The 25,525-nt window shown below is 35.1% G+C and overlaps 1 protein-coding gene and 1 long non-coding RNA gene across 4 annotated transcripts in view; both read left to right on the top strand.

Moving 5' to 3' along the window:
• XPR1 (xenotropic and polytropic retrovirus receptor 1) overlaps positions 1 to 25,525 on the top strand; it is a 219,836-nt gene that overhangs the window by 33,316 nt on the left and 160,995 nt on the right. The gene's annotated exons all lie outside the window — the stretch shown is intronic.
• On the top strand, positions 14,733 to 18,982 carry LOC147572624 (uncharacterized). The gene is made up of 2 exons (XR_015246436.1): positions 14,733 to 18,158; positions 18,400 to 18,982. It is a non-coding gene; the product is annotated as an uncharacterized LOC147572624 (long non-coding RNA).

Consider the following 25,525-nt stretch of genomic DNA (forward strand, 5'->3'; position numbering starts at 1 on the left):
ACCCTTTAACTGATCATTTTATTTGAAAATATCTTCTCCCTTTCTGTCCATTGTCATTTAGTTTTGCTGATTGTTTCCTTTGCTGTGCAGAAACTTTTTATTTTGATGAGGTCCCAATGTTCATTTTTGCTTTTGTTTCCCTTGCTGCGGCCAAGGTCAGAGAGGTTTTTGCCTGCTTTCTCCTCGAGGATTTTGATGGCTTCCTGTCTTACATTTAGGTCTTTTATCCATTTTCAGTTTATTTTTCTGTATGGTGTAAGAAAGTGGTCCAGGTTCATTCTTCTGCATGTCGCTGTCCAGTTTTCCCAGCACCACTTGCTGAAGAGACTGTCTGTTCCATTGGATATTGTTTCCTGCTTTGTCAAAGATTAGTTGGCCATACATTTGGGGATCCATTTCTGGGTTCTCTATTCTGTTCCACTGATTTGAGTGTCTGTTTGTTTTTGTGCCATTACCATACTGTCTTGATGATTACAGCTTTGTAATACAGCTTGAAGTCCGGGATTGTGATGCCTCCTGCTTTGGTTTTCTTTTTCAAGATTGCTTTGGCTATTCAGGGTCTTTCCTGGTTCCATACAAATTTTAAGATTGTTTGTTCTAGCTCTGTTAAGAATGCTAGTGTAATTTTGATACCGATTGCATTGAATATGTAGATTGCTTTGGGTAGTATTGACATTTTCATAAAAATATTTGTTCTTCCTGTGCAAGAACATGGAATATTTTCCCATTTTTTTTGTGTTTTCTTCAATTTCTTTCATAAGCTTTCTATAGTTTTCAGTTTATAGAGTTTTCACCTCTTTGGTTAGATTTATTCCTAGGTATTTTATGGCTTTTGATGCAATTGTAAATGGGATTGATTCCTTGATTTCTCTTTCTGTTGCTTCATTATTGGTATATAGGAATGCAACTGATTTCTGTGTGTTGATTTTATATCCTGCAACCTTGCTGAATTCATGGATCAGTCCTAGCAGTTTTTTGGTGGAATCTTTTGAGTTTTCCATGTAGAGTATCATGTCATCTGCGAAGAATGAAAGTTTGACCTCCTCATGGCTGATTTGGATGCCTTTTATTTCTTTGTGTTGTCTGATTGCTGAGGCTAAGACTTCTAACACTATGTTGAATAATAGTGGTGAGAGTGGACATCTCTGCCTTCTTCCTGACCTTAGGGAAAAAGATCTCAGTTTGCCCCCCAAAATAATTTCAATGCATTAAGAAATCAAGACATGTTCACTTAAAGTTATTTTTTTTTTACTCAAATAAGTAGATATGCAGATTTATGGTATTTTACTTCATTCATCCTTTGAGAGTGAATTTCATGGATGATATATACATTGATTTTTGGAAAATAACGGGTCTCTTCTTATTTAAAATAGATTTCTTATTGGGGCACCTGGGTGGCTCATTTGGTTAAGCATCTGACTGTTGGTTTCGGTTCAAGTCATGATCTAGCAGTTCATGAATTTGAGCCCCCCCCCCCCCCCCCCCCCCGTCAAGCTCTGTGCTGACAGTGTGGAGCCTGCTTGAGATTCTCTCTCTCCCTCCCTCTCTGCCCCTCCCCTGCTCGCTCTCTCTCTCTCTCTCTCTCTCTCTCTCAAAATAAATAAATAAACTTCAAACAAGTTTTAAAATAGATGTCATGTAATTAGGAAATGCTCATATTCTGAAGTAATATGCATTAAGAAAGCTTAAGGACTTATTTTCAAGCATTCCTTATCAACTTGTATTTAATCTCTTTTTGATATGTAGTATTATCTACTCTTCTGTGTAATCTCTATTATTTTGATAAATATTTACATTTGGAAATATTATATGACTGAAAAAGTGACAAAATTGTATGTTAAAGTTTATACATTTTATTGGTTTTTATTTTTATTATTTTTTTTAATGTTTCTTTTTGAGAGAGAAAGAGAGCATGAGCAGGGAAGGGGCAGAGAGAGAGAGGGGAACAGAGGATCCAAAGTGGGCCCTGCACTGACAGCAGAGAGCCTAATGTGGGGCTCAAAGTCACAAACCATTGAGATCATGACCTGAGCTGAAGTCAGACGCTCAATCGACTGAGCCATCTAGGCACCCCTTATTGGTTTTTAAATAATGGCATAAATAATTAAAGCATTTTACTATTTAAATTTTTTTTTCTGCAGAAAGACTTATAGAGCAGCATAGCATGACAGTAGAATGAGAATATTAAAGTTATAGAATTGTGGATTTTTTTTAGTGTAGAGAACAGATACTCAGAATCCTTGGTATTAATCTTTAATGGAGTAGTATTTTAGGAATGTTTGGAAAGTGATGATAAAAACCTTTAAACTGTATTGTATTTTTACAGTTCCTGCTGCCAGTGAGGTTTTGGGTATTTGGGACAGATTAAATGAAACTGCCAACTCATGGTTCCCCAACAGTGAATTAGTGACACCTTCATAATCGGGATTGTTTTGAGACAAAATAATTTAGTATACATGTGAAAATAGACCTCTTAATTGCAATACCCATCTGATATGGTCAAATTTTCAATGATAGAGAACAAGTAGTAAATGTAAATTGATACATTTTTTACCTTTTCTCTCATGCTCCCCCCCCCCCCCCCATTTGGTATCTCAGTGACTTTATGGAATTAATCTACTTGGGTAAATATTTATACCTTTTTTGGGGGAAACTTCCCTCTTCTCCAGGGCACATTAAAAATCCATCCATCCTTCCTTCTTTCCTTCCTTCCTTCCTTCCTTTCTTTTCCTTTCTTCCTTCCTTCCTTCCTTCCTTCCTTCCTTCCTTCCTTCCTTCCTTCCTTCCTTCCTTCCTTCCTTCCTTAAGTTTATTTATTTATTTTGAGAGAGAGCACGCCAGCAGTGGAGGGGCAGAGAGAGAGAGGAAGAGAGAAAGAATCCTGAGCAGGCTCCGCACTGTCAGTGCAGAGCCCAGTGCGGGGCTCAAACTCAGGAACTGTAAGATCATGACCTGAGCTGAAGTCAAGAGTCAAACACTTAATCAATTGAGCCACCTAGGCATCCCCAGGGTACTTTTGATTTATATAATTTATATACGTACAAATTTATATACTGTTCATATAACTTATATGCCATATTAATCTGTTTTTACTCTGAATTAATTTCAAGTACAGTTTCAGACTTTGACATTCTCTTTTTAAAATTACTGTCTTTCCTTTAGAAGCATTAATGTTTTCTAGTTTTTAATTGTGATGGCAAAATATGAGAACCTGATGGTGAACCTAGGTCACAGAAATAACAGATCATTGACATTTCTAACTGAAAGGGACTTTAAAATATCATTTTGCCTCACCCCCATTTTAGATTTGTGTGATCTGAGACCATGCTAATGTTGCATGGCTCAATAAGGACAATCAGGATTACAGATGCTGTATGTGCCGACAAAGGGAGAATTCCAGAGATTAAACTAATATTGAATATAAAAATGATTTTTTATATTCTTTTCATTTTTATTTAAAAGATGTCTTTGAATAAAATTTTTAATTGGATATTATTTTGACCCTCTGTATTTTAAAAGGTGTATGAAGTGTTGCCTTGAATAATACTGAACTGTTTGACTTGTTGGGAAAAAGCTATTTGTATCTTTCAAGAAATGTCTCTTTACTCATTTTTATTGTTGTTGTTACTCCACATGGTTCCCAGAAGTACTGGGGAAGATTTATAGAATTAGATAAAATATATTAGATAACAGTAGTTATAGAGGTTAGAATAAAGGGAGAATTAAGATAGAATAGTGAGGAGCACCTAGGTGGATCAGTTGGTTAAGCATCCAACTCTTGATTTTGGTCATGATTTCACATTTTGTGAATTCAAGCCCCATGTCGGGCTTGGGGCAGCGTGGAGCCTGCTTGGGATTCTCTCTCTCTCTCTCTCTCTCTCTCTCTCGCCCTCTCTCTCCCCCTCTCTCTCCCTCTCTCCCCCTCTCTCTCCCTCTCTCTCCCTCTCTCTCCCACTCTCTCTCCCTCTCTCCCTCTCCCTCTCCCTCTCCCCTCCCCCTCCCTCTCCCTCTCCCTCTCCCTCTCCCTCTCTCTCCCTCTCTCCCTCTCCCTCTCCCTCTCTCCCTCCTTCCCTCCCTCCCTCCTCCCTCCCTTGCTCATGCTCTCTGTCTCAAAATAAATAAACATTAAGAAAAAAAAGAATAGTGAGATAAAGCTCTAGTAAATTTAGTGTATAAACTAGATATTGTAAAGATCCTGGGATAGGAAAAGAACATCAGGTAAAAACTAAGGAAATCTGTGTACATTATAGATCTTAGTTTGTAATAATGTATCAGTAGCGGTTTATTAATTGTAACAAATGTACCATAGGCATGTAAGATATTAATGATGAAACTTGTGGGGTATATATGAGAACTTTCTGGACTATCTTTGTAACTTTTTTGTAAATCTGAAACTATTCTAAAAGCAAACATTATTTTAAAAAATAGATGCCATTAAGGTTTTATACAATTGCTAGAAGCTAATTCTTATCAGGGAATAGATGAGAGCATGATTAACTTCAGAGTTCACATAAGTTAAATTTATATCAGTTTCTTAGAAAAAGTTCAGCTGTTACTGAACATGAGATTTGAGAGAAATTCTTCCTTTGGACCTTCATGAAGAGCATTTGGTGTATGTGATGAATAGTATCCCCAACAATAATTTTATAAAAAGTACGACAGTGGAGTTTCATAAGGCTCCTTCATACAGTGTGACAGTATAATGGAAACATTTATTACTTTAACCTACAAGGCCCTAAATAATCTGGTTCTGTGTTCATGACCTCACATTCTACCATTTTCCCCCTTGTTCACTAGGCTCTAGTCACATTGCCTTTCTTTCTGTACCTGAATCAGGCCAAGCTTTCTCTTTGAGTAAGGCTTTATTAGCTCTTGCCATGATGAGAATCATTTGATCATTCTGTAGCTGTGTTCTTTGAAGGACCTTCTGAATATTCAATCTTATGTATCCACTCAGTCATTTAAATTATGTCAACCATTTTATTTATTTCTTTGCATAGTGTTTGTCACTGGTTTTTTTCTTTTTAATTTTTTAATGTTTATTTTTGAGAGAGAGAGAGAGGGAGACATAGAATCTGAAGCAGGCTCCAGGCCCTGAGCTGTCAGCACACAGCCTGATGTGGGGCTTGAATTCACAAGCCATGAAATCATGACCTGAGCCTAAGTCTGATGCTTAACTGGCTGAGCCACCCAGGTGCCCCTCAGTTTCTGGTATCTTATGGCTTTCCCCCCCCCCCCCCCACAATGATTTATTAGCTTTCTTGAGACCAATATAAGTCCCTTGACATCAGAGATTTTTTTCTTTTTTTCCTGTTTTATACCTAGTATCTTAAATACCTTACATATTTATTGAGCACATTAATGAGTAGGAATAAAAATGAATCCTTTTGCTCAATCTTCCTTGAAGCCAGAGTACTCTTTGTGGGGAAAAAAGGAGCAAAATAACGTAGCTTGCTTCTTGTTCTTATTTTTGTTTTTTAATTTTTAAACTTGATCTTTAGATGCAGAATTTTACCTCCTGGTTAGATGGCTAAGCATATTATTTATTGTTATTGTTTTATAATGCTATCACTGTAATTTCATAAGATATAGTCTCAGGTGACAATGTAGCATTTCTTTAGAACTGGTAGAGAAGCAGATGATACAATATCTTAGTTTAAACATTTTGTGTTTTTGTGGCATCTTGTTGTCTTGATGCCAAATGTAGAGTTTCATTTGATTGCTTGTGTATTTTTTTAAGACATTAAATTACTTTTTATGTTTTTACATGTTTGATATGCTTCCTTTGAAAAATACATGAAGTAGGCATAAATTTGAAAAATCATATATAAATTGTTGGGAGATTTTTTTTCATATATGTTTACTAGGTAGAATATATTATTTATTTATTAAATATAATTTGTTGTCAAGTTAGCTAATGTATATTGTATATAGTGTGCTCTTGGCTTTGGGAGTAGATTCCCATGATTCATCGCTTACATACAATATCCAATGCTCATCCCAACAAGTGCCCTCCTCAGTGCCTATCACCCATTTTCCCCTCTCCCCTGCCCCCCCCCCATCAACCCTCAGTTTGTTCTCCGTGGAATATACTTTTTAGACTATTTGAATTAAAATGGAAAGACCTACTGAAAAAAATCTTTGTAAACAAAGGTTTCCCTTTTTTTTTATTTAAAAAAAATTTTTTTTTTTCCAACGTTTTTTATTTATTTTTGGGACAGAGAGAGACAGAGCATGAACGGGGGAGGGGCAGAGAGAGAGGGAGACACAGAATCGGAAACAGGCTCCAGGCTCCGAGCCATCAGCCCAGAGCCCGACGCGGGGCTCGAACTCACGGACCGCGAGATCGTGACCTGGCTGAAGTCGGACGCTTAACCGACTGCGCCACCCAGGCGCCCCACAAAGGTTTCCCTTTTACATTTTGCCTGTTATATTCTTTTTGATGGGGAGAAGATATAGCTAATGTTAGCCTAAAACAGCTCTCTCATTCAGTTGGCTTAATACAGCTCTTGGATTTTCTGAGGTGGAATGAATAGATATAGTTAAGGACACAGGTCCCTGACCATTATTACACTAGTCTCTGCTATTCTGCCATTTCTTTAGTCTCCCCACTGCCTCCCCAATCTTGTAAACAGGTTTTGTTGGATCATTTTTGCTTAGGTTCCTTCTGCTTATTGAACTTGGTTAGCAGATGTGTTACAGTCTCCCTCAGCTCCTTAGAACTCAGCTCTTAGTGGCATTGAAGATGAAAGTATGCTTGTAAATTATTCATTCCGATTATATGCTTGAATGGACAGAGTCCACTTAGGCATCTTCTTCTACCTCACCTCTGTCCCAGGTCTTTGTTGTTTTAACAGATGTGAGCTTGCTTTTTAGTCCTAGAGGATGGAAGATTGAATTGCATTTCTAAAATTCATGAAGTAGTTTTTGCATGTATATAATTACTGTCAAATGTATGCATTCATAATATATTACTTTTCTCATGATATTTATAATCTTATATCTCCCCTCCCCCCAGTTTTCATTTTGTTATCCTGTATCATTATCTTCTTAAAAATTATTTACATGACTCTTCTGAACTAGAAATAAAATGATTTGATATTCATAATAGGGAGAGCTATATCTAATTTGCTACACTTTCAGGTGAGCAATGGCAGGAGAGTGTCCTTTCTAAGTTCCACTTGTCTATTAGTGTCGTTTAATCATTTATTATCAATTTTCAAAAATCTTTCTGTTTTTAGTGGGTTAATATTGCATGAGAGGACAGTATACCAGGGACTAGTAGAGAGTTTAACCCTAAAAATGAGACACTAGATTCATTTGTAGTCACTGCAACCTTGTTTTGAGAGCCATTGAGAAATACAGATGGCTAAGAGTGAAAGTTGAGACAAGAGTTAAGCCAACAAGATAATTGTCATCTCTTTAAGAGTAATGTATGTTGGGGGGTACCTGGTGGCTCAGTCAGTTAAGCGTCCAACTTTGGCTCAGGTTATGATTTCACAGTTTTTGAGTTTGAGGCCTGTGTTGGGCTCCGTGCTGACAGCTCAAAGCTTGGAGCCTACTTCAGATTCTCTGTCTCCCTCTCTGTCTCTGCCACACACACACCCTCCCCCCAACCCCCTGGGCCCTCTTGCACTCTGTCTCTCTCTCTCTCAAGAATAAACATTAAGAAAAAAGATAACAATTTTAATTCTCCATTAGCTTCTTTAAGAAAGGATGAAAAGATCTGATTGATATTCAAGCCATGTATTGAAGTTTGTTTGTTTGTTTCTTATTAAAAAAATTGATGTATAGTTGACATACACTACATTAGTTTCAGGTGTATAATGAAGTTATTTCTGAAGGGTGTTATTTCATGTTTGCAGTGGAAAATAATTTCATATTCATTTATATTGTGGAAATAGTAGCTTCTAGATAGTATTATTACCTTCAGAAATAATATTGTGTGTTCTTTAAAGGTGCCACTAACCTTAAACCAGTTCACTAATTGGAAAGATATGCTTCTGAATAGTAAACAGCATTATTCTTCAAGTTGATGAAATTCCTTCTTTTCTTTCACAGAAGGAGAATTAAATGTAGTTGGATGCTCATTGCTAGAAGATAAGATAATGATATAAGTAGGTGGTAAAATTACATGGCAAAAATGAATATCAGCTTTGAGTAGCATACAGGTAGGAAGCTAGAAGAAATGAAGAAATGCTTGGGATGTAGGTTTATTATCCTTTCTTTCCACACCACAGAATAGAGTATTTTCAGTGTTTCAATTTTTCCTTCCCTTATAAAAATCAGTAACTTATAAAGATACTGTGTCATTTACCATACAGTGCTGTTTCTTTTTTTTTATGATAAGTTTGAGGGAGGGTCATGAAGTAGAGAGGGGATAATTACAAAACATGAAACAAAAAAGCTCTGGGACTTCTTGGTATATACTCTCCATTAGAGAGGAGAAGGTAACACACCAGATGCATGAAACTGGTGATTTCAGATAGAGTTTCCACACTAGCTGTTAGACATCTGGAACATTGTTAAAGCTTTCAGATGGCAGAGTTTGAAGTAAGATAAATTCTTCTTTATGCCTTTTTTTTCCTTTGGGCAGAGCCACTTTAACTGTTAAATGAAAGAATGCTACTGAGAAAGGTAGAAAGAAACATAAAGTTATGATCAGTGAGCAGTTTCCAGCAGTAGGTATACATCGTTGAATAAAAGAAACAAAAATTCCTGCCTTCAAAATGGAAAAGATGCTCAAACGTTATTTAGATTCACAGTAACTTCCAATTATTGAGTCAGTATGAGGAAGGACTAGGTAGTCAATATTTGAAAGAGTAGATAATTCCTTGTATTAGTTTTCGGTGGTTGTTTTAACCACCACAAACTTATTGTGGCTTAAAATAAGAGAAATTTATTCTCTCACGGTTCTGGAGGCCAGAGTCTGAAATCAGGTTGTTGACAGAGCTACACTCCTAGAACTTTGGTGGGAAGAGTCTGCCTCTTGTAGCCTCTAGCGGTTGCCGGTTTCCTTGGCTGCGGCCACTTCACTCCAATCTCTGACTCTTCATTTTGCCTTCAACGTTGTCTCTTTATTCTCCTGGTATCTAAGGATATTTGTCATTGGATTTAAGGCTGCCTGGATAATTCAGGATGGTTTCATCTCAGGATTATTAATTATATCTTAACCTTTTCCCAAATAAGATAACATCCCAGGTTCCAGGGATTTGACATGGATATCTTTTGGCTGGGGTTGGTGATGGTGGTACGTCTTTGTCCTACTATACATATCCCCAAGTCTAAAATGAAAAAAATACATTGTAATGTCCTTACTTCAAATCGTGAACCATATCTGTAGGTCCAGATGAGGCATTTGCTTTTACATTCTGCTCTAACCACTTTGAAAGGAACTGTCGAATGATGTCAAAGAAAAATTCAGGTATGACATGCAGAAAGTGAAAAACTGGGCAATAGATAGTTTAGGCTTGAGTGTATAAAATAAAGAGTTTATCTGCCTGTAACCAGAGTTACCTGCAAAGTATTCCAAACCATCCCTCCTAGGGATTTCTTTTATATTTCTAGTATCTGTCTTGGGGAAAACAAACAAGAAAAAAAAACAAACGTCTTCCTAGCATACTAGTTAACAGTCCTCTTTTCCCTCCAAAATTTCTATTACAACAATTTTACAAGACATACAGATGTAGGAATGTATACAGAATCCCATTTACCCATCACCCAGCTTTAGCCATTATCGATACAATGTCTAATCTTCTTTCATTCCCTTCTAATTAGTTCGAAGCAAATTTCAGAAATTATATCATTTTATCTGTAAATATTTTTAAAGGATAATCTCTGCCCCATTACCAAAATACAATTACCACATAAAAATAGTAATAGTCATTTCTTAACATTATTAAATATCTGACAGGATTCACATTTCCCTCATTATTTTATACCTTTTTTTTTTTTTCTTTTAAAGACTCATTTGTGGAATGTCTGGGTGGCTCAGTTGGTTAAGCATCAGATTCTTGATTTCAGCTTGGTCATGATCTCATGGTTCATGGAATTGGGCCCGCCTGGGGCTCACGCTGACAGCATGGAGCCTGTTTGGGATTCTTTCTCTCCTTTTCCACATCCCCTTCCCCCCCCCCCTCCTGCCCCCGTGTGCACACATGCTCTCTCTCAAAATAAGTAAACATTTAAAAAAAGATTCACTTGTTTGAATAGTGACTCACATAAGATCCATCATATGATGCATTGCAGATTGATTAATAAGTCCTTAATTCTTCATTGTTTATGGCAGCACCATCTGATATGGTAGACACATGTGGCTATTTAAATTTAAATTAAATTAGGAATGCAGACTGGTGTGGCCACCTTAGAAAACAATATGGAGGTACCTAAAAAAATTAAACATAGCACTACCTTATGACCCAGCAATTGCACTACTAGGTATTTATCCAAAGGATACAAAAATGCTGATTCAAAGGGACATATGAATCCCAATGTTTGTAGAAGCACTGTCAACAATAGCCAAGTTACGGAAAGAGCCAAAATGTCCATCAGCTGATGAATGGATAGAGAAGATGTGGTGTATACACACACACACACACACACACACACACACACATATACATGCAATGTATACAATACTATATACATATAATACACTAATATATACTATGTATTATATATATACAGTATATATACTATATACTAATATACAATATACATACTATATATATATAATATACTAACATACAGTATACATACTATATACCATAATGCAATGTATATGAATACGGGCACTTGTTGGGATGAGCACTGGGTGTCATATGGAAACCGATTTGACAATAGGTTATATTTAAATAAATAAATAATTAATTAATTTAAATTAAAATTTAAATGGAATATTCTGATCCTTAATCACACTACCACCATATCAAGTACTCAGTAGCCCCATGAAGTTAGGGGCAACCTTACAGGACAGAATATTTGTCTCATTGAAGAAAGTTCTTTTGGTCAGAGTTGAACTATAGGTTTCCTCTCCAACTCTTTTATTTATCTTATATTTTCTGTTCTTCTTTAAAAATTTTTATTATTATTGTTATTGGCAGGACAAACTGGCTAGTTTGGTTTTCTTTGTCTCCCAGAGTCTGGATTTTACGGATTACATTCCTGTAGTGTACTTTAACATAGTTTCTATTCTTGTATCTCCTGTAAATTTATAGTTAAATCTAGAAGCTTGATCTAATTCAGATTAAAGGTTATGCATATATATTTTTTCCCAAGAACACTTTATAGGTGCTGGTGTGTACTTCTATTAGGGGGCACATATAATATCAGATTGTTTCTGTCTTTGTAATGTTACAAGCTATTGATGGTCAACGCCTAGTCCTAGATTCATGAGTTCATTAAGGTTCATAAAATGGTGATATTCCAGCTTTCCTGTGTTTATTAGCCAGAATTCTGTAAAGGGAAACTTTCCTTTGTAAACTGGTTATCTTTAGCTATAGATACAGGAAAGGTAGGTCAATTGCCTAATTCTCATCCTTTATTTTCTAGTTTTGAAAATAATATTGGCTTTCTAACATTTTCCAAAGATGACCAGTGAAAAATTTTTAAGTGTGTTAATGAATTATTTTATTTAAACATACTTGGTGTGTTTTTGTCCAGTATAGTTTTTATCCTTATTATTGATCAGATTTTCAACTTTGGCCCAGTGAGAGCCTCTTTAGGTGGTTTCCTCATTTATTTTGATATGACTGTCACAATCTTTGATAGCTTCTTTTCTATCTGATATGACAGAATTTTTCCACACTCATGATTTTCCAGCTTGGGACCTGGGATTATCTATTTTACAAAACCCTCTTATTAGTTCTTTTAGTGATAACCAAGGAGTCTTAATTTCTTTAGAAGCCACATACTGGGCACTTCTTTCAAAGTGTCAATGCCATTGAGTTATTCATTGTTTTTAGGCTTTGTTTTTTAGCAGAAAGAAATACATGTAATGTCGTACATATATGTACATGCACATATTTAAAATATATATATACGTGTACATATATACATATATATACACACACACATATGTATGTATATAAGATAAGATACCTATTCTTTAAAGCTTAGATTCTTAGTATACTAAGAAAGTATCTACTCTAGCTGAAAAGGTGAAATGTGATGATTTTTTTGGGAGTGAATAATACTGTTAGGTATAGTAACCACATGTACAGCTCTTTGGGATTAGAGTGGAGTAGGGAATCTACCTATACTGATTAAATTTTCATTTTCTTCATTGAAGGTTAAGAGGTGAAACATAGTTTATCACCTATAAGGCGGAGTGCCAATTTGTGGTTCTTGATGAGAAATTGATCAGTTGTGATTGTTACAAGAGGTGTAATCAGTGAGATTAGAAAGGGAAATTGAATTTATATTGGTGTGTTATCATAATGCAATTAATTTTGCATGTACATATCTGAGGCACATAAATCTTGTTTTGAGTTTGAAGTGTCTACACTTTGAATCAGGCATTGCAAATGTAGTGTGATTAAATATATTTAAGAGTTTCTCTTGTTCCACAATTGCTGTGCAGTATGAAATATGTTCTTATTAGGCTGTTCACAGAGGAATCTTTTGGTTGCTATAATAAGAAGATGAAATAGCTAAATTTGTGCATTCCTTTTAGAAAGGATGGAACAGGGGCGCCTGGGTGGCTCAGTCAGTTAAACGTCTGACTTCAGCTCAGGTCATGATCTCGCGGTCCGTGAGTTCGAGCCCCGCGTCGGGCTCTGTGCTGACAGCTCAGAGCCAGGAGCCTGTTTCAGATTCTGTGTCTCCCTCTCTCTGACCCTCTCCCGTTCATGCTCTTTCTCTGTCTCAAAAATAAAACGTTAAAAAAAAATTATAGAAAGGATGGAACAGAATAAGAGGATTTATATTGTAAGATTTATTATTGTTATACTCTTATTTCTTCTGTATGGGATGTCTGTCATCTTGGTAGGAGGATGGATTGTTATCTTTTTAAAAGACTACAACTAGTTTTTCTTCTTAAGGAAAAACATGATATAGTTCACTAATGACACAGTAACTAAATTAGGGTATTTACAGCAGAGAGGAATTTTTAACAGTATAAGAATAACACAGTATATTGGGTAGATATTCTCAGTAGCAGTTTATCCACAATGACCATAGCAGAATGTTCATAAATAATGTAGTAAAAGAATGAGTAATGGAAGAGGTGAGGTTTGAATTGGGTCTTGACGCATAGTTACAGCTGCAGGAGAGGGCTGTTTAGGCACAGAGAAGCAACAGGACAAAACCAGAGGTGCAAGTACATAGGACATTCAGCGGAGATTCAGTAGAGCACTTTAAATGAAGCAAAGGGTTATTAGAGGAGAATAGTGAGCTGTAAGGATGACACCAAATTTCTAAGGGGCTTAAATTTTTTTTAAAGTTGGACTCTAATTGGACCCAACGTTGGGGCTATTAGTCTAATGCAGGTTAGAATTCAGAGGTCATTGTGAGTTCTTTGTTCCACATGATCCACATTCAAAAACAGAGTCTTGGTGCTGTTCTGAATGGATTGCACAATTGGAAATACAGAGGAATGTTGGCTTTAAGTGGTACCCCATCCAGTCTCCAGTTCTGCAAGTTTTATGTTTTTTGTAGTTGTGTCTTTCTTCATGTTGGGGTCCTCCAGCTGTCTGCCATTAACACTTAAGGCCACATGCTTGCTTCTTTAAGAGTATTGGGAAAAGCAGATTCATGATTTTTAGTTAGGTACATGACTCAGAATATGCACAGAAGCATTTTTTTTTTTTTTTGGTGAAATTAACATAACATAAAATTAATGATTTTATTTTGTATTTTTTAATTTTTTTTTTTAGTTTATTTTTTGAGAAAGAGAGCAAGGGGGAGGGGCAGAGAGAAAGGGAGAGAGAATCCCAAGCAGGCTCTGCACCGTCAGCACAGAGTCCAAGGTGGGGATTTTAAAGTATACTGAGATTAGTGGCATTTTGGTACATTCAGTTTTGTGCAACCATCACTTTTATCAAGACACAGCATTCTTTCTTTCTGTTTTTCTAAGTTTATTTATTGTGAGAAAGAGTGAGCAGGGGAGGGGCAGACAGGGAGAGAAAATCCCAAGCAGGCTCTCACTGGAAGCACAGAACCAATATGGGGCTCGAACTTTTGAACTGTGAGATCATTACCTGAGCTGAAATCAAGAGTCAGAGGCTTAACCAACTGAGGCACCCAGGAGTCCCCATTTTTTTTTAAGTTTATTTCTTTTTTTTTAGTAATCTCTGAACCCAGCATGGGTTTTGAACTCATGTCCTGACAACAAGAGTTGTGTGCTCTTCGGACTGACCTAACCAGGCACCCCAAGACACAGAGAATTCTTAAGTGGAATTTACTTAAATGGAAAACCAGGTTTACAATAAAGTAATTTTTGGCATTATTTTGCTTGCTAATTTCTCAGTCTATGTCACTTGTAGAATTTTTTTTTGAAACTTCCTTGCATTCATATTTAAGTTTCTAATTTTGGGGAATCTAAACAATTGCTAGAATGGTATTTTTCTTGTTTTGATAATAGTCAAAAAAAGAAGCAACAAGGTAAACGCTTGAATAGATTTTTTTTTTGTTCACTTTTGACTAGAATGGAGTAGTAATTTAATTTATTTAATTGTGGAATTCTTTTTCAGTTTAGAGCTGTCCATGGTGGTGTTTGGATTTGGGAGATTCAAACTTTTTAATGTGCCTACAGAACACTATCTGAATAAGGCTGTGGGATACAGGAGGACCTCATTCTCTTCTCTTTAGGTTGTGTGTTACGACCCTAGAAGAGTGAGAGTTATGCTTCCTGATTTTAGTTATCTTTTTCTTCTTTTTACCTTAACTCTCCCAAAAATCTGCACAATGTTTATTTGTAATATCCCAGTAGAAGCAAAAGTTGTTTGTTGTAAACATAAATCTAGACATTTGTAAAAAATATTTTAGAAGGATTTGAGCTTTTATTTCTTAGTAAGAAGAGATCTTTTGGGGTTCTGCTTTTGCTTGTGGATATCTTCAATCTATATACCAATTTTTTCTCATAATCTCTTGTTCTCCATGGAAGTGTTGGTGTTGGTGCTAAAGTAGTAACACAAAGAGGATGGCAGTGGTATCTCCAATTAGCATTTCTCATTTAGGTCCCTTAAGAACCCCTAGTGAGAAATTAGAATAAAACAATTATGTCAAATTAATTAGAAAAGCTAAGTAGACTGAGGTCACTATATTCAGTCAGTATTACACTGTTTTTAGATTAAGTAGACATGCAGCATAATTGAACATATATTACAAATATAAATTTTCTGAATTATCAGATGGATTTAATCACTAGCCAGTAATTTTTGTCTTCTGTTCTTGTGGACTTTCACATCATCTGTGGTTTACAAGACTGGTTCTAAAGTATCTTCAATTTCCTGCTATTGTTTCATTTAATAAACACTTGGTGATTACTGTAGTATATGCATTTAAGGTAATGAAGAAGTTTGGAAATAGTGGTGATGGTTGTACAACATTGTAAGTGTACTTAATACTGCTAAATTGTACATGTAAAAATGGTTAAAATGGAAGATTTTATGTTATATAATTTTACTACCATAAAAATATAAGAAAAATCTTATCAGTAAATATACATGTCTGGAATGATTCTTTGTAGTTACGAATTTTTTTAGTTGAGATTTTATTACAGGGTAATTTTTCCTAGGATAATTGGCTACTTTAAGCCCAAGGTATTCAGAAGAACAGGAGAATGGAATCTGGTTATGAATTTTTTTTTAAGTTTATTTTTATTTTGAGAGAGAGAGAGAAAGTGCATGCATGGAGACACACACACACACACACACACACACACACACACACACACACACACATATTTGAGTGGGGGAGGGGCAGAGAGAGGGGGAAATTGAATTCTAAGCAGGCTTCACACTGTAAGCACAGAGTCCGACATGGGACTAAGCCAACCAAGCATGGTTATGAATTTTCTTAAAATGTTTTTATGGATGTATTATCATGCAATTAAAAATTATAAACAGTTTCATAAAGACAACATTTAATTTTCTGTGTTATAAAATTAAGCATTTTGTTGGTTTTTTTTAAAGATTATTAGTTACTTTGAAAGAGTGAGAACGAGTGGGGGGGGGGAGAGAGAGAGAGAGAGAGAAAGAGAAAGAGAGAAAGAATGAATCCCAAACAGGCTCTGCACTGTCAGCATGGAGCCTAATTCGGGGCTTGATTTCACAAACCATGGGATCATGACCTGAGCCAAAATCAAGAAGTTGGACGCTCAACCAACAAAACCACCCATGCCACCCAAATATTTTGTTTTTATAAAAAATTTTTCTCCTAAATGAAATGAAGTCTACTCTGCATTTTAAAAAAGATAATCCTTGAATACCTATAGTCTTATAAGCATGTAAAATGATAAGAAAAGCAGTTTTTCTTTCTTATTCCTGATTAATATACAGCTTTATTGAGGTATGACTGATACTTAAGAAACTGTATATATTTAAAATATACAATCTGATGTTATGGCATTTGTATACACTGATGAAATAATCACTATAATCAAGATAGTGAACATATCCATTACTCCCAAAAGTTTCCTCACACTTTTTCATAATCCCTCTTTCCCACCCCATCTAATTTTACCCTTCCTCCGTTAACTGGATCTTTTTTCCACCATTGATCAGTTTGCATTTCCTAACATTTTATGTAAATATGTTTATTTATACAATGTCAACTTTCATTTATTAGGCTTTTTTCATTCCAAATTATTTTCAGATCCAAAGTGATTGTTCCATTTTACATTCCCACTTACAATGTATGAGCATTCCATTTTTCCCATGTCCTAACCAGTACTTGGTACTGTCAGTTTATTTAATGTTAGCCATTTTAGTAGGAATATAGTGATATCGCATTGTGGTTTTAATTTGCATTTCTCCAGTGACTGATGATAATTGAGTATTTTCCTTGTGTTTGTTTGCCATTTGTATAGCTTCTTTGGTGAAATGTCTGTTCAAATTTTTCACTCATTTAAAAAATTAGATTCCTTGTTTTCTTCTTATTCCTGAGTTTTGAGAGTTCTTTTTATAGTCTGGATACCAGACCTTTATCAGAGGTAGACTTTGCAAAGATTTTCTCCCAGTATGTAGCTTGTCTTTTCATGCCCTTAAACTTGTCTTCTCAAGAGTGGAAGTTTTAAAATTTCAATATAGTTTCATTTATAAATTTGTTTTTTATGATCATGCTTTTGGTCAGATCTAAGAATTCTTTGTGTAATTCATGGTGCTATGATATGAATGTTTGTATTCCCCCTAAAGTCATATGTTGAAACCTAATCTTCAATGCGATGGCTTTCGGAGGTGAGGCCTTTGAGAGGTATTAGTTTCTGAGAGTAGAGCCCTCATTAATGGAGTTAATGCGCTTATAAGAAAAGACTTAAGAGCGCTTGCTTCCTTTCTCTGTACTCTGCTGTGTGAAGATACATAAGAGGGCAGCTGACTGGTAGCCAGAAAGAATGTCTCCCCGGAACCTGAACACACTGGTACACTGATCTCAGATTTCCCAGCCTCCAGAACTATGAGAAATAAATTTTTGTTGTTTAAGCCACCTGGTCTATGGTGATTTGTTATAGCATTCTGAACTAAGACACAGGGGCACAAAGGTTTATTTCTATGTTTTCATCTAAAGCATTGTTAGATTTTGCATTTAGGTCTACAGTACATTTTGCATTAATTTTTTGTGTGTGATGTGATGTATGGAACAAAATTCACTTTTTGAGTACAGGTATCAGTTGTTTCAAAACCATCCTTTCTTTTTGTTTTTAATGTTTTTTCAGTTTTGAGAGCAGAGCATGAGTGGGAGAGGGGCACAGGAAGGGAGACACAGAATCCTAAGCAGGCTCCAGGCTCTGAGCTGTCAGCACAGAGCTTGATGCCGGACTCAAACTTCCAAATCATGAGACCATGACTTGAGCTGAAGTTGGCCGCTTAACCGCTTAACTGACTGAGCCACCCAGGCGCCCCAACACCATCCTTTTCTTCACTGCATTGTTTTTCTTCACTGCATATTTAAAAAAAGTCAGTTGTCTGTGTATGTGTGGGTCTATTTTTTGATTACTGTAGGTTTTTTTTTTTTTAATTTTTTTTTTCAACATTTATTTATTTTTGGGACAGAGAGAGACAGAGCATGAACAGGGGAGGGGCAGAGAGAGAGGGAGACACAGAATCGGAAACAGGCTCCAGGCTCCGAGCCATCAGCCCAGAGCCCGACCAGGGGCTCGAACTCACGGACCGCGAGATCGTGACCTGGCTGAAGTCGGACGCCTAACCGACTGCGCCACCCAGGCGCCCCAGATTACTGTAGGTTTTAATAAATTTGAAATCAGGTAGTGTTCTCTAGTTTTGTTCTTTTGCTTGTTTTGGCTATTGTAAGTCTTTTGCATTTCCATGTGAATTTTAGAATAAGGTATCCATTTCTACAAAAAGCCTACTGAGATTTTGATTGGGATTGTGTTGAATCTCTATACTGGGGACAATTGACATCTTAACTATAATCTTTAATCTTTAATTCTATAAATCTATAAAATTTAATCTTTAATTTTCAAGCCTATAGATAAGATATATCTTTTTATTTAGGTATTCTTTAGTTTCTTTCAACATGTTTTGTAGTTTTTAGTGTACAATTTTTAACATCTTTAGTCAGATTTATTCTTAAGTATTTAACATTTTTTGACGCTGTTGTAATGGTATTTGCCTTTCCATTTCAATTTCTAGTTATTCACCATTAGTAAATAGAAGTACAGTTGATTTTTGTATTTTGATCTTGTATTCTGCAACTTCGCTAAACTCACTTGTTCTGGGAACTTTTTTTGTAGATTCTGTACGATTTTCTACACATACCGTCATGTCATCTTCTAATAAATACAGTTTTACTTTTGCCTTTCCAATCTCGATGTCTTTTATTTCTTTTTCTTGTCTGATTACACTGGACAGAATCTCTAACAGAATGTTGGATATAGAAGTGGTGAGAATGGACATCCTTTCTGTCCTAATTTCCTAAGAGTTTTTATCAGGAGTAAGTAGTGTTGGATTTTTTGAGTGCTCTTTCCACATCTATTGATATGATCATATAGTTTTTATGTTTTTAGTTTGTTAGTATCATGAATTACATTGATTTTTAAATGTAAAATCAACTCTGTATTTTTGGGATAAATACTATTTCTAAGTTTGGGCTACTCTACCAACATACTATAAACTGAGTGGTTTATAAGTAATAGATACTTATTTCTCACAGTTCTGGAGACTGGGAAGTCTAAGATCAATGAGCTGGCAGATTTGGTATCTGTTGAGGGTTCATTCCTTCACTAATACCCACCCTCTCACTGTAACTTCACATGGTAGGAGGTATGAGGGAATCTCTGTAGGGTCTCTTTTGTAAAGAGCACTATTCTCATTAATGAGGGCTCAACTCTCAGGACCTAAGCAACCTTCCAAAAGCCCCATCTTGTAATAAAACCACATTGAGCATTAGGATTCATATGAATTTTGGCAGGATACATATACTCCATATATAGCACTCTACTTTGTCATTGCATACTTTTTAAATATATTGCTGAATTAGATTTGCTAGAATTTTATTAAAATTTTTACATCTGTATTTGTTTATAGATGTCTTTTCTGGTAATATCTTTGCCTTGTTTTGGCATTACGGTAGTGTTGGCCTCATAGGATGAATTGGGAAAAATTCTTTCCTCTTCAGTTTTCTGGAAGAGTTTGTATTAAATTGGTATTATTCTTCCTTAAATGTTTGATAGAATTCAGCAATGAAGGCATCTAGGCCTAAAATTTTCTCTCTGGGAAGGTTTAAGTAGGGGTAATTAGATTATTCATTTCTTATTGAGTAAACTTTGGTAGCTGATGTCTTTCAAATAATTTGTACATTTAATCTAAATTGTTGATTTACATAGTTGCCCATAATATTCTGTATTATTCTTTTGCTAGCTGTGGCTATATTACTTCATTCATTACTGATATTTGCAATTGTGTCTTCCTTTTGTTACCTGATCAGTCTTGCCTAGAGGTTTATTAATTTGATTGTTCTCAAAGAACCAGCTTTTATTTCAGTGATTTTTCTCTTCGTTTGTTTCCTCTCTGACCTTTATTTCCTTTTTGTATGCTTACTTTGAGTTTAATTTGCTCTTCTTTTTCTAGAATTTGGGGGTATAAGCTTTACTATTTTCTGTTGATCATTCATTTTAATTAGCATTTTAATCAGTGTTTTTGTTAAGAACTACTGATAGTAGCATGCTATTGAAATCAACCACTTCATAAATTGGCAAGAATAGCTAGTATTCTGGAGTATCAATTGAAATCCAAAAGGCTGAGATGGTGACCTAAACATATCAAGATGGCTAATTAAGGAAAATCTCAAATCTTATACTCAGTACCAAAAAATCAATTCGGAAAGTATGGGATAAGGGAGAGCAACTTTAGTGCAGTATTGGTTAAGAGTTGTTAGGATCCACAGTGCCTGGATACAAGGTATGGTTATTTGAATGTAATTTGGCTTCAGAAAATCTAATTTGATAAAAGTTTTTATTAATGTAAATTTAGTATTAAGAAAAAGGAAGATAATAATTGCACTCTTCTTTACTGAATAGACCATTTGTATTTAATTCTGAGCACCACACTGAAGGGTTTAGACACACTAGAACCCTTAGCCAGGGTAAACAGATTTATAATGGATGAACCATGCCATAATGAATCTTGGAATTGTAGGATGTTAGAGTGTTTATGGACCTTAGAAATTGCCTTATTTTTCAATTTAGAAAACCAAAGCCAGGGGCTATTGGTTTACTCAGTGTTACCCAGATAATCAGTGACAAGTGTTGAAGATTGGATTTTCAGTTTCTGGAGATCATTTCAACATTGTTTCCACTGAACCATCTTGTCATCAAACTATAGTTCAGAAAGAAGAGGTCTTTGAAAGGTCTTGAAATCATCTATATGAGAAAAAAAAATCAGTGATCAACAAGAAAATGTTAGTGAGATTATTTTCATCTTAAAAGTTTGAGCTATCCATGTGATTCCTAGTTCCTGGAGGTAGTCAGTGAAAGACTGGACTGGACGATCCTTCATGTGGAATGTTGTCGATGGATTCATGTATCAGATAAACTGGGCTGTATCAGCTCTAGAATTCTTTCTGTCTGAGTGTGTTTCTTCTTTTGGTGGTTGTCACAATTTCCATTATGAGCATTCATGCTACTCAAATTCCCCTAATACTAAGTATTACTGCCATCAGCTTGGAATTCCCAAGAGTGACTTGTAAAAGGCACTCTTCAGTTCTATGGCAGAAATACCTATTCCTGTCCACATTAGGGTCATTTTCTTCTTCTTTTTTTTTTCCTGGATGTCAGGAAGGATCTTTGGCTGGTTTCCCTACTTACAGTTTTATAAGAAGAAACAGGTTTTCTCTGTTTAGAAGATGACTTCTTCTAGAGTATTTCTTCTGCCCCAGCCCTGTTTCCCAAGTTGGAGCCTGAATTTCATTGTGCCTTATATGTATTTGTGTGCTAAAATGAGTACTCTCTAATGGTAATATGTCTAGTGGCATATATGAGAAATATAAACTTAGACTCATAGATGTAAGTAATAAGAGATTTCAGAGATTATTTGGTTCATGTTTCATAAAGAATATTCTGTGGTATGTTGAATGATTTATGAGCAAGTGTTCTGTGACCAAATAAGTTTGGGAAACAGTTTGTAAAACAAAAATAGGATTTTATACTATGGTTTATTAATATTATTATTACTGTTTTTAACTCTAGGGCATTCCCAACTTATTATTTATTATACATTGTGAATCTCAGAGCAAGCCCCCTTGCTTGAGTAATTAATGTTTATTATTTATTTATTTATTTATTTATTTATTTATTAATACAGTAATTAATGTTTCACAAATTTATTTAAGTGGAACCATTTTTTCTTTTTAAGGACTAAAGTTCTGTGAAGCACTTTGGGAAAAGCTGACTTTGTCCATTCCCCTTAATTTAGAAGATGAGGCAACAGAAACCTAGAGAGATAAACCAAATTCCCCAGGGTCACTAGTTAGTGATTGAGTAAGAAATTACAGTTCTTCTGATCAGTTTTGGACCTCTTACAAGTAAAAAGATAATATACCTTCTTTTTATATTTGACATGTTTCTCATTCAATTACTCTTTTTCCTTAACTCTTACCCACTCTTTTTCTCTCTCCCCAACTTTTTTGTTCTTTTATTTGTCCTCTTTTATTCTTTTACATGGTTAAGACATTTGACATTGTGGTTTTATGTGGCTTCTCAAATTATTTTTTTCCTCTTGGAATTAAGCTTTCATTTCTGTTGGCTGGAACCTAAATATATTATTTTTCAAAAGCAGATTCCATTGTGCAATTTTTATAAAACATCCTGAGAATTGTAGAAATCTTCAAATGGGTGAGAACAATTATTATTTTCTTTCTTCTAACTGTACAGAATGATATGATTCTAAGGTTGCTTTCATTCTGACATCTAATGTAGGCTTACTGTGGAAGTTTTGGTTGATTACTAAGGTAAGTAGGAATATGAAGAATTTGGGAGCATGGATTGTTTTGAGGAGTTAAGGTTGGACTGGAGGGTTCACTTTATTGATGTGAAGGTAGCCCTGTTTAAAGTTAGTTACCTTGGGGTGCCTAAGAGGTGCAGTCAGTTCAGTGTCCCCTGTTGATTTCGGCTCAGGTCATGATCTCACTGTTAGTGAGTTTAAGCTTCTTGTTGGGCTCTGCGCTGGCAGTGCGGAGCCTGCTTGCAATTCTCTCTCTCTCTCCCTCTCTCTTTGCCCTTCCCTCACTTGCTCACTCTCTCTCTCTCTCTCTCTCTCTCTCTCTCTGTCTGTTTCAAAAATAAGTAAGTAAACTTAAAAAAAAAGTTGGTGACCTTGGGAGGCTGTTTTTTCTCCTGGCCATTTGCAATGAGAAGGATGAAATAAAATGTACTTTGTTTTGCTAAGATATTATCACTGATGTATGTAGAAATATTTTTGGTATGAATTATTGAAACAATTTTTATTTATGGGTATTCTAAATTTCACTTGTTTAGTTTTAACTTTGTGGTGAAATACAAGTACCTGTACCCATAAGAGTTCCAACTTTGTAGGTGTGGGACACTGGATAGGTTCAAATGCCTTTTGAAAATACTTTTTAATGTAAAATTACTTACATGTAAAAATACATACATGTAAAAATACTTTTTAATGTAATTAAATGTAATTTAAATGTAATTTTAATTTTAATGTAATTAAATGTAAAATTAAATTACATGTAAAAATACTTACATGTAAAAATACTTTTTAATGTAATTAAGTCTTCGACAAGTAATTAAAGTTTGGGGTGTATTTCATAATGCTCTATAGTAGTTTCTCAGTATCTTTAGCCTGCAGGCACTGTATGACTTGGTTTGTGTGAGAATTTTCCTAACAGTATTCGGTGAATGGTGTCAAATTCATAGGATATTGTTGAATAGCGAGCCAGTGTTTGGAAGAAAACGAGTTAAAATTAGTTAGAATTGTGAGGCAATACTGTTAGTGCTATTAATGGATTAACAACTATTAAAGAGTAAAACACTTTGTTCCATAGGTCTGAGTAAAAACTCTCTATTGATAAAATTAAGTCAATTTGCAACTTTTTGCAGAACTTATTTTACCTTACAAATGAAGTTGCTAGTTACGATTTTATACCTCGTTTTTTTCTTTTTAAACAAGTTTTATTTATTATTTATTATTTTTGTTATTAGTTTCAGGTGTACAGTATAGTGATTCTTATGCCTTGTTAACACATGTTTCTGTTTATATAAAAGTAATTGTACTGTACTTTAGCTTAGTTACCTCAACCCTTGCTTCTCTTCTGTCATTTAAACTGAATGTAGTTAATATCTCAGGGATTATAGAATAGGAATTCAGATTATTTGTTTACTTGCATAAATGTTTCATAGTGGTTGTAAGATTTGGGTAAATATTCTGTGTAGCACAAATTTTCTGTAACAAATGATTTCTTTTTTGTTTTTAATTTTATTTATTTTGAGAGAGAGAGAGAGAGAGAGACAAAGAGAGAGGGAGGAGGGGCAAATAAAGAGGTAAAGAAAATCCCAAACCGGCTGCTTGCTGTCATAGCAAAGCCTGACACAGGGCAAAATCCTAGGAACTGTGAGATCATGACCCGAGCCAAAATCAAGAGTCCGATGCTTAACCTACTGAGCCACCCAGGCGCTCCTGTTACAAGTGATTTCTTAGTAGTTTTTTCAAATTAAACCTCATTTTGTTTTAGAGCATTGATTTTATGACAGTTTTTTAGTTTCTAAGACTTAAACCCTCCCTTCTCAATCACCTTTACTAGCTGCTGTTGGTTGCTATAGCTTGTTTTTTAAATAGTCTCTCTTTCTTCTACTTTTCTTCACTTGCTAATTGAATTCTAGTTTTTTTCAGGTTTTGAGTTGCTTTGTTCCAGGGAAATTGAACCCTTCCCAGCCTCAGGGGATGAATTGCATTTGGTTTAAGCCAGAGGTTCTTAAAATGTGGACCCTAGTGGGTCTTTGAGATCTTTTCTGGGAGTATGTGATGTATAAACTACTTTCGTCATTATTTGCTAAGATGTTACTAATTAAAAAGAAAATCTCATTCTATCATGAGTGCATAGTGGAATTTTTCCAGAGACTATATGATGTGAGATACTCAACGGACAAGAAAGAGAAGACAGGTATTAGAGAGATTTACAAAATTATAATAAAACACTGCCATTTTTTTCATTAAGTTTTTTACCTTTTGGAAAAGTTATCTTTAGTTAATGTTATTTTCATTTTAAGCAAATTGATAAATACATATTGTAAGCATTTCTCAAACTTCTTTCTATTATGGTAAATTGTGATACATATTATTCCTATAAACTAAGCTTTTTGAGGGTCTTTAATAATTTTTAAGAGTGTACAAGAGGTCATGAGATAAAAAGTTTTAAAATGACTGGTTTAGGACACTGTTTAGCAGTGAGCATGTGATGCTTTGCCAAATAAAACCTGAGGTGAGGATTTCTGGAGTATGGATGTCTATGTAGATTTCCTTGCTTTTATAAGAAGAGACCCAAGAGAAGAAATAAATCCTTTCCTGCATAGACATTTGTTGTATTGATATTGTTCCTGAAACTGCTGCAGCCATCTTCTACAAGGGGAACAGCTGGCATGCTGAGGGTGGCTGAGCAAAAAGGTGGAAAGTCTGAATCTTTGATCTTGATCCAAAATTAATGAACCCTGGAATTGCCCTATTTCCAGACTTCCTGTTATGTGAGATAATAAATTTCTTTCTTGTTTAAACCATTTTTATTTAGGTCTTATGTTATTTGCAGCTAAAAAAAAACAAAAAAAAAACATTTTAACTGAAACACCTTCATTTTGACCTCACAAATTCATGAATGTTTTTATTTATAGTGA

The sequence above is a fragment of the Puma concolor genome, chromosome E4, assembly GCF_028749965.1.
Source record: "Puma concolor isolate L17-30 chromosome E4, mPumCon1.1.hap2, whole genome shotgun sequence".
NCBI classification, from domain to species: domain Eukaryota; kingdom Metazoa; phylum Chordata; class Mammalia; order Carnivora; family Felidae; genus Puma; species Puma concolor.